Source organism: Typopeltis vanoorti, chromosome 1, assembly GCF_054136105.1.
Source record: "Typopeltis vanoorti isolate ZY-2024b chromosome 1, IOZ_Tvanoo_1.0, whole genome shotgun sequence".
NCBI lineage: Eukaryota > Metazoa > Arthropoda > Arachnida > Uropygi > Thelyphonidae > Typopeltis > Typopeltis vanoorti.
Genome location: NC_143549.1, coordinates 189,308,701 through 189,320,013, shown reverse-complemented (window position 1 = coordinate 189,320,013; position 11,313 = coordinate 189,308,701). Strand labels below are relative to the sequence as shown.

General features: G+C 35.1%; 1 protein-coding gene across 4 annotated transcripts in view; it reads left to right on the top strand.

The window, feature by feature from the left end:
- drosha (ribonuclease 3 drosha) overlaps nucleotides 1–11,313 on the top strand; it is a 454,213-nt gene that overhangs the window by 189,215 nt on the left and 253,685 nt on the right. The gene's annotated exons all lie outside the window — the stretch shown is intronic.

Here is an 11,313-nt window from a genome sequence, read left to right as displayed (position 1 = left end):
TTGTGTGCAACATTATAGTGGCTACAGCTACTTCCATATGCATACTCTTGCACATGAAGCATAGTATACATTTCTTATGTAATTGATACAGAAGTCATGCCAAGATTTTCAGATTTGTGATTGCCATAATTTCTAAGAAGTTAATGTGCCTTGTACATAATATAAGAATATTACAGATTTATATATCTTATACTCAAGTGCATAACCATTCAGCTATCCATAGCTAAGTTCTATAAACTTGTGACTTAGAGAAAAAAATGTTTTTTAAAGTTTAATTTAAGAAGAGTACTATCAGTCATCTAAGAAAATAAAGATGTAGAATTACTAAAGGTGCATGTGCAGTGACTAGATTATTACTTATGCACTCGTGCAGAGTACTATTTAAATCTAATTGGCAATGTATATAAAATTAATTAATAATATGGCACCTCCATCACTTAGTCAGTTTTGACAATGCCCTTTGGTTGGAATGAACTGGATTCAAATCCCATCTCTGATATGAAGAACGTTTACTAAAACTTTTCAGTTGAGGGTGAGGTAACCAGTCTCATTTGGTGGATAGGATTTTTTCTCCCAGAAAATCAGGATTTTCATTGTGCAAAACAGGCAGACCAGTTCAAAGATCACATATACAGACATAGGAGACAACAGGAATGAGGATTAACTAACCGATTCTGTTTGGATTTGGTTTTAAACTACCCAGAGTTCATTAGGATAAAAATGAGTATTTCATGGGTTTGGGGAGAATTACTCAAGAGTTTTGAAAATAATCAAAAATGAACAACTCAGATGTGAATACTAAAATATAACATTATTGGAGAAAAATTTAGAGTTTGAAAACAAGAACTAAAATGTAGAAAAAGCAAATGAAAGAAAAATGCAAAATGATTCATGGCCAAAGAGTTTGTAGTGAATTTATCTGCAAAAATAGAAAAATAAGTTGTTGAGTACAGGAAATTAAAGAAGCAGTCCATGAAAAGAAGAAATCATAAAAAGTACCTGGCTAGTCTGGCAGGTACAAATATGAAAGGCTGTTCCTCGAATCTTGCTCAGCCCTAAAATACTTTGCAAGTCTTATGGTACATGAGACTGTCCCAAATTTGGGAAGCATTATGGCTTGGATCTTCAGTCCGACAGCCAAGAGTACCCAATTTAGCCTACTAGTGGGTGCTGTTTATTATTATTATCATTACACCCTCCATGGAATCGACAGACTCATCGTGGGAGGTTCAGCTGACAACATACTTATCATATAGAATCTTAAAGTCCTTAACACTCCTTGCATTAACAACACATTCTGGTAATGCATTCCATTCACTGACAATTCTCCATGTAAAAAATCTACTCCTCATACCCATCTTCATCACACTTTTATATAACTTCCAGGAATGACCTCTGGTTCTTCCCCTTTTGCCTCCTACCTCTTTTAATAATCTCATCTGGATTAATCTGATAAAATCCTCTCACTAACTTAAATGTCTCAATCATATCACCTCTTTTCCTCTTATCCACACTGCAATCCACATTTCTTCAACCTCTCTCCATGACCAGCATTCCAAACTCCTGATATTGTCTTAGTCACTCGTCTCTGGACCCTCTCCCAATGTCTCCACATCACATTGAAAACTAGGTGGCCAGATCTGAGCACAGTAATCCAAGTGGGCTCTGACCAGTGCCTTATACAGTGGCACAACCACCTCCTTATCCTTGCGTGTTAGAGTACTTCTTATCATAGCAGCACTACAATGTGCAACCTTTGCAACACTAGCAATATGCTCTCTAAACTTCAGTCTACTGTCAACCATCACTCCCAAATCTCTAATCTCATCCACTTCATGCAGTATGGCACCATCGATATAGTACACAGCTTTATATTTCTTCACTTCAAAATGCAACACCTTGCACTTATTGATATTAAAACTATAACTCCACTCTTTTGTCCAAGTAAAAAGTCTATTCAAATCTTCCTGAAGGGATTCAACATCAGCAGTGCTACTTATAATTCTTCCCAACTTTGCATCATCTGCAAATAACTGAAGATCCCCAGTTAGTCCACATGATATATCGTTTACAAACAAGTTAAACAACAGGAGCCCCTGTGGCACGCCACTTGTTACCCTTCTTTTTTAAGACACTGCTCCATCATACACAACCTGCTGGTATTGTTCAGAGAACCAATCTCTGATCCATCTAACAATATGCATCTGCAGCTTGTACACCAACTTATCAGGTGGTAATCTATCAAACATTTTTGCAAAGTCTAAGAATATCACTGTATATGTCTAAGTCTAAGAATATCACTGAATATCATTTTCCTTATCAAGCACGCTTGATAAGGAAAAATGTATATCATAAAATGCAAGTAAATTACTAAAACAGGACCTACCCTTTACATATCCATTCTGGCCATCACAAAGAAAGCTATGTCCATCAACCCAATTCTTTATTCTATTCCTTACCAATCTCTCCAACACCTTGACCACAACTGCAGTTATACAGACTGGCCTATGGTTGGAGACCTCTCTCTTAGAACCATGCATGTGGAGGTACTATTTTGCCTTCTTTCCACTCCTTAGGAACCTACCCTGCAAGATTGTTATTAAATAACCAGGTCAAGGGCATAACCAATTGTGGTGCACATTCCTTAAGAATACGCGGTGATATGTCATCCATTCCCACAGCCATATTCACACCTAACCCAAGCAACATCTGATACACCTCTGTTTCTTTCACTTCCAATTCTCATAATACTTGCCTCTCATGGATCATTTATACCAGTAAGATATACACTGATAAAGTGCTCGTTCAATAATTCCACTATATCCTTTGCAGCTGTTAGTCTGCTGCCATGACTATCCACTAATGTTAATCTGCCATAATTATTCTTCCTCTTGCTTGCCATGTAACGGAAAAATTCCCTGAGTTAACCTTGGCCTGACCAAGGTTAACATGGTAAAAAAAGAAAAGTGCACCTTTTCTCTTTTTTACCATGCTCGTGACCTTTCTAGCCTGCACTTTATACTCTCCATGGATCTGATCACCACCAACTGTCTTGTACCTCCTCCATAACATTCTTTTCCAGCACAGCTTGCTTGATTTCACTGTTCATCCATTTCACTCTTACTCTATTTACTCGCTTAACCCTTGGTATGCAGTCATACATTGCTTTTGACAGATATTGTCTTGTGAGTGTTTCTCAGAACTCTAGAAGTTCTGAGAAAAATTAGAAGAGTGAACAATTGGCATGAATGGCAGAATAATATTTAAAATGAAGACATTAGGAACTTGACACTGTTAGCATTCAGGAATGTGTAAGAACTATCTTCTATCTTGGGTGGCATGGTCACTTACACAGAATAGGAGAGGAAAGATTGACAAATTAGGTCTTTTATGCCAAAATGACAGAAAAAAAAAAATGAAGACTAAGATGTAGGCTGACTGATACAGTTAGAAAAACCTTAGAAGGGGCCGTAATATAAGAGCTGACAATATTGAAACCCTAGTAGATAACATTCATTTGAAGGAAACTGTCGACAGAAAGTTAGCAATAATGTAAACTTTTCATGTAGTGCCATCATATTATACTAAAGACTCCTTGAGAATACACAACTCCTTGAGAAACTTTCAATGATGTACTCCAGAGTAACGCATCATTGAAAGTCACTTGCTCTGCTCTGGTTACAGTGATCAGCTTCAGACTCAGTTTCAAGTATTTTATATTGTTCTCCCAGTAGTAAAATGATTTAACAAATATAGTAATTCAATACATATAACTATTGCCTTGAAAAAATGCAGAGTTTATTTTTATTTAAGTTCTGTCTAAAAGTGTGCGGCCTGTGACGCTACCACTCATCATATATTGGCCCTCGTATAGAATGAAGTTGGCCATGCCAGTGGAGATAGTGTGTCCTTGTCTCATACCTAGCTTTACATCAAACCATCTTCCTGTACCTCCTTCAACTGCTAACTTACATCTTAAATATAGACTGTGTAAAAATATAGAAGACACAGCAGTAACAATAATATTTTATTAGAATATACATGAAAATAACTTACATTTCGGAAGTAAATATAGTCACACTTTTGGTAAGGTGACAGCACACTTTACACCTCTGCACACTAAACAGCCTGTCGTCTATGGCATCGAGTAGTGGGTTACGGGTGACCTTACTAACAGCGGGTTAATAATATTTGTGCATTTGAATCTAGATTTCACCACTGAACGCTACTCGTCTTTGATTGTTTTTAAAACTTCCTTACACATTTTTCTTTTGATATTCACATGATATTCAGTTGTATTCTGCTCAAAAATAAATGGTGATATCTTTCTATTTGCAAACCTCCAGATACTCTTGTATCCTCAATAGTGGGAAGATATCACTGTCCACAATAACATAGTCAGTGAAACTTATTTTATTCCTTATATCTTTGCTTCATGTAAATCTGTGCACATCTTTAATTGGAATGTGTGTCCTGAACAGAAATCCAGTTGTTATTTATCATTATTATTCTCCTTTGCCATTGACTCAAAAATTTTCTTCACTTCTTCCTTAGCTGAACCTTCTATTGGATCAGCAAAGAAGCACAAAGAAGTTTCATTGTCCAATTCTCCACTTTGATATTTGTCCACACCATTCTACTTGATATTGCTTGCCACTCAAAAATATTGTATTTTATTCCAACAAAATTGAAATAAAATACATCTGGTATAGATAAGCCTAATCCTAACATTGTTTTATCTTATTTGAACAATCTGGTGCTTGTTTAAGATCTGCAAAGTCTACTTCAAATGGAATATTCACCTTACATTCACAATTTACCTTACATACGGAAAACAGGAAGTACAATCCCAATAAGAAAAGAAGAACACAAACAACACATTAATTCTTTAATTCTGAAAAATGAGGCCTTTCTGATCTTGCATTCCAAATGTGCCACAAAAATATTGATTGGAAAGGCATGCCTTACATCATACCTAAAACTTGATATGAAAGAAAATTTGAAGAAGCCTGTGTGATGCTAATCCATCATTCTAATCCCAAGAAGAATGATGGCTTAACACTCCGAAGGATTTGGGAGCCCCATCTGCAACCATTATAACATCCCAGAATAGGACAACAGAAGAACGGGATTATATCTCCAAACAAACTAAAAAACAGGAAGAATAGAAATACAGATTAATATGTAACTAATGGTCAACAGAATAAATAGAACTTAAAAATAACAGGACTGTAGAAAATTAACATGTTCGCTGCCACGCTCCTTGGGCATAGTTTGTTACCACACGCCAAGCACTTTCACTTCTACAAGGTCAGTACGAATTATCTCATAGCTTGCTTATCAGACAGAAATTTATTTCATACACACGAATAATCTTGTATCATCCCCCCCACCACCACCAATGTCTTACATGTGCTGACGACTGTGTAACTTGAGTTCAGAGTCAGTAACGTTCAGCATTCAGTGCAGTAAGGTTTATTGCATCTAGTCTTACAATTATTTAAATTTATCTAAATAAAAACCTTCAATTACCATGGCCAGTAAAAGAAAGCTTACTGATGAAGAATTATAAGCTTACGCTAATATGAGCGATAATGAATGGAATGAATTATTTGATTCCGATTCTGAAGATGATTATAATCCTACAGATGACTCTCGCAATGACTCAGATGATATATATCGTATATAAATACAGGCAGCCCTGGGTTTACGATGGTTCAGTTTGCGCTGATTCACAATAACTGCGGATGCCTACACATGCTTTCTTACTGTAGTGTGGTCTGACTGAGAAACGACGCTAGCAGGCACTCTAATGTTTGAATGTTTACTGAGTTACTATGACGTATATGTATCAAACCTAGTTTTACTGCTGAATCTACCTAATTGTTCTATTTAATTTTTTTTATATACATTCGTATTTAAATTGATAAAGTACGTAATTACATACCATGTCTGATAAAAGAAGTGCAGAAAAGTTAGCAGAACTTGGTGTTAAGAAGGCGCAGAAATCAATCACACGTGTAAAGAAGATGGAGGTGATTTGAAGAATGGAAGATGGGCAGACATGTGCTAATGTCTGTAGAAGTATGAACTTACCTCCTTCAACTTTTACTACAATTATGAAAAATGCAGATAGAATAAAACAGTCTGTGCAACAATCTACTGCAGTACTAAATGCAAAACATATAAGTTATAGCAGGGGTAAACTTCATGAAAAAATTATCATCATTATGGGTGGATGACTTGAATCAGAAAAACATTCCTCTGACGCAGGCTGTTATAACTGAGAAAGCAAAACAACTTTTGAGGATCTTAAAAAGACAGATGGAGGCGAAGAAACATTTTTAGGAAGCAAAGGTTGGTTCATGAGATTTAAGTCTCGAAGTAAGTGCCATAGTGTCAAATTATGTGGTGAGGCAGCAAGTGCAGATATTGCAGCAGCAGTTGCTTTTCCTAAAGAATTTTAAGACTGTGTAGAACAAGGAAGTTATCCTCCTGATCTCATTTTTAATGTTGATGAGACTGGGCTCTACTGGAAAAAATTGCCATCATGCACCTTCATTTCCTGTGAAGAACGTTCCACTCCAGGTTTTAAAGCTGGAGTGGAATGTATCTGCAAAAGATAGACTTACGCTTTTGTTGGGTGCAAATGTGTCCAGAACTTTGAAGCTTAAACCAATGTTGGTGTACCATTCACAGACACCATGCACCTTCAAGGGTCTAAAAGCCATCATCATCACGAACCATGGGCTCACTGCCCGTTGATATCTGATGCCTGTTTCATTATCTTCTTCCACCTTTCTTTGTCCAGTGCACAGTGTCGCAGTTTTTGTACACCCATTCCACATCAGTGTTTTATATCATCTAACCATTCTCTGTATGGTCTACCTCTTCTGTTTAAGCCATCCAAAATACCAAACATAAATGTCTTTATCTTTCGGTCCTTACTCATTCTACAGATGTGTCCAAATAATTGCAGCTTCCGTTTTATAATCTTCTGCATTAGATTCTGTTTTGGTTGTATCTTCTGATAGAGCTCTTCATTGGTGATTTTCTGTACCCATCCTATTCTTAGAATCTTCCTGTAACAAGTTCTTGATTTCTCTAAAAGTCATGCTGCCAGTCTATTGGAAATGGAACAAGAAAGCTTGGATTACACAAGACGTTTTTATAGATTGGTACACAAATTATTTTTGTCCTACCGTGCTTCGCTTCTGTAAAGAAAATGATTTGCCAGCCAAGGCATTGCTTCTCTTGGATAATGCCCCTGGACATCCTCAAAACTTTGCTGAAGTAAGAACACCATTGGATGTCAAGGTTGTTTACATGCCCCCAAACACAACATCACTTTTGGTAACCGATGGATCAGGGATTATATCAATCTTCAAAGCCTGTTACTTCCGTATAACATTTATGGAAATGGTAAGAGTCTTGGACACTTCAAGAAAAACTATTAAAGACTATTGGTGGTCATTCGATATTTTGAAGGGCATTAACAACACCAAAGCAGCTTGGAACGAAGTGTCAGCAAAGTGTTTAAAAGGAACATGGCGAAAACTTCTTCCAGCATTTATGCACGACTTCGAGGAATTAGAGCAAGAGGAGAATGTTATTGAAGACATTACCAAGTTTGCACGAGAAGTGGGATTGGACGATATTACAGCTGAAGATGTGACAGAAGTCTTAGAGAGCCATGATAAACCACTTTCCAATGAAGACTTAAAAGAATTAGCCAAACAATTAAGTCAACATTCAAAGGAGGAGAAAGAAATCGAAGAAGGTCCTCTGAGAGATATAAAAAACGACCACTTTACAGCATATCCTTGCAAGCATAGAGATATTGACTGATGAATTCTGCGAAATGGACCATGATTGGGAACAGAGTGCGAACGTAAAAAGGAGTATAATCGCATAAATCGTGTAAAGGTCTTCTGAGAGATATAAAAAACGGCCGATTTACAGCGTATCCTTGCAAGCATAGAGACATTGACTGATGAATTCTGTGAAATGGACCACGATTGGGAATGGAGTGCGAACATAAAAAGTAGTGTAATCACATCTATTTGACCTTACACTGAACTTCTTAAAGAAAGAAAAAGAAAATCTAGGCAGTTAACATTGGATACTTTTTTCAAAAAAAATGCAGGTGATCTGAAACCAGCAACTTCAACATAGAAATATGTAATATCTTTTCGAAGTTTCATATTTTTTGTATATAATTTTGTTTTGTTTTCATTATTAATAATTTTATTTTAACAAATATATATGTATGTATTATCAAAGCTTTAAATATAATAGTATTACACATACTTCGTGTGCGGAACATAACTTTGTACCTCCTATTAAAATTGGGTTCGTTTTACGCCGATTCGGTTTACACCCATTTTTTCAGGAATGGATGTGAGGCGTAAACCGAGGGCTGCCTGTATATGTTGAAAAAACTTCAAAAAATTGTTTTATTTGCATAAATACACAGTTTATGCAACAATACCTCTTATAATATACTATACTTTTGCTGAAATTATTTTCCTTCTACCAAGCCCCCAGGCATGCTTTATTCACAAGCCAAGGGTCCAAATTAACATGCTTATACTACAAGTTAACTCGTGCTTGGCATAGGACAGTGGTGTTCAACCTTTTTTACTATGCGAGCTACTTTTCTATAATAAGTTATTCAGCGATCTACTCTCTTATATAGCTCACTTTCTGCCAACCTGATATCTAATTATGCAAAAATAAACAACTGAAAATAAACATCTAAAAAAAATACACAACTAAAAACTTTATTTGTGTATTTAAAAATTTATTTATCACTTTTATTTATTTTAATACAACAAAAAAAAAAAAAAAAAATGTTGGAATAAAATATTTATTTCTCTATTTTGGAAAACCAGAGTTAGAAAAAACAACAGATTGATTACAAACTCACAAGTTGCAGGAAATGCTGGTTGATTAAAAGAAAAAAAAAAGTTAATGTGAAATTTGGCATTGTTTGGACCTCGCAATATTTTCATAGTCAAGTTGATATGAAGAAGTGGCCAATTGCAGACAATCATCCAAATGATCATTTGTAATTTGGTTTCTTAATTGATTTTTTATGACGGTCATATTTAAAAAAGCGAATTCTGACAAGTATGTCGATCCGATACACGACAGAATTTTTCGCGCAATATCAGTTAATAGTAAACTATGCTGAATGTTTATTATCTCAAGTTCTACTTCAGCTTGGTTTATATCAAACAGCCCACTAATTTTATTTGAAATTTCTGTGATGTTCAAGTTTTCTTGAAATGGATTATTGATAAAAGATACAATCATTTCAGTTTTATTAAAATCTTTAAATCTTGAATTTATTTCTTCCTCAACTAATTCTATTTCACGAATAAATTCTTTTAAATCATAGCGAAGCATTTCTTGATTTTATTCAAAAAATTTTAATAAATATGGGAGATGTCTAAATTCGTGGTCATTTATATTTTTCTTTAATAAAAGTAAGTTTTGTTGGAAAGTTTTTATTGAACTGAACATATCAATTAAATTTTTATCTCTTCCTTGTAACTCTAAATTTAAATTGCTTAATTTCGTACAGAAATTACTAAAAATGATAAGTGTAACAACCATCTTTTATCACTCAATTGTGGATAAATATCTCCTTTTTCATCAAGAAAATTTTTTATATCATTAATTAATACAAGAAATCTTTCTAAAAATTGACTTCGGCTGAGCCAGCAAACATTATTGTACAACAGAAGTTCCCTATCATCATCTGCCTGTAATTTAAATAACCACCGTTGCAAGGCTTTTCCTCGACAAGAATTTACAATTTTAAATGTAATATCCAAAACATCTTTTGTGTTTAATCTTTTACTACACAGTACTTGTTGGTGAATAATATAGTGGTATGTTAAAAAATCTGGATATTTGTCATCGTTTTTACATAATGAAATGAAGCCTGATTTATTACCTATCATTGCAGGAGCACCATCAGTAGTAATATACACAAGTTTAAAAAGCGGAAGTTTGTGTTGTTTCTCAAATTCATCAAGTGCCGAAATAATGTCTTCTCCCCTAGTCCTTCCCAATAATGGTATAATTTTCAAAAGTTCTTCTTTACTTGTATTCAATAATCTTGAAATACCATGTGAATAAATACCATTAACTGAGCAATATTAGTGAATTCGTTTGATTCATCATATTGTAATGAAAACGCAACACACTGGCGAATGTCTGACATTAACCTGGCCTGGAAACTTTTCTCTGGCAATTGGAACTCTTCCCTTCGGCAATTTGAAACCTCGTCTGTGGCCTAAAAGTAGTCTCTCTCTAGCGACTACTTCTAGAACTGAGAAGCTTCTTTCTGGAAGTGGGAAACTCCTCTCTCAGGCAACGTGGATCCAGGCAGTCTCTCTGATGGTGACTCTGGACCGGGCAGCCTCCTCTCTGACAGCAATTCTGGAACCGGGACCCCTTCTGCTTGCTTCAGTCCTTTTTTATTACGCCTCCTCTGAGACCTCGCATGAAGTTTGGCAACCCCCCAAAGAATCGGTATGAGTCTTTCATCTTAAGTTTCAAGTTTGGCATGCCTTTTGTTCTCCTCTGCTTTCTTTTGATTGTAAGTTGCCGGCCATCGGAAAGTTCTTTGAACTCTTTCTGATTGACTTCGGAGATGTTTACAACACTTAGAGCCTGCAAGCCTTTCTCATACATACAAGTTTCAATAACAATCTTTCTAATGCCACCATGTACACCTTCGGCGACAAAACATTGCCTTTGTTTTTAACACTCTAACATATTCTTATTAAAGCAGTATATATATATATATATATATATATATATATACAGTTATCTTCAAAAGAGTTATTTACAAAAACATCTAATACAAACTATACCAAGACAAACAAAGTTTATTTTTTTACAATATTCACATGGGACTTAACCTAAGTAAAAAATCGATGTAATATGCTTTGGAATATTTAATATTTAAGCTACAATCACGTTTTTACACTTTGCTTATAATCGTATTCACTCGGCTCACTGTTTGGCTTCCACTGATCCAAATTAATTCATTTACTCAGACTTATAAGAAAATTACTGATTTGACAATTTTAATGAAAAATAAATAAACAATAGCAATACACTTAAAGCGAATTAAAAATAATACAAAATAATGATAAATAAAATATTATGTTTTCAGTTTTAATTAAGTTTGTAAGTGAGGAGGAATACACAAGAGATCGACTAAAAATCGCTCCGCGATCGGCGTGTTGAACACCTTTGGTATAGGAGGTTGGTAATCGACATATGAGTATATTC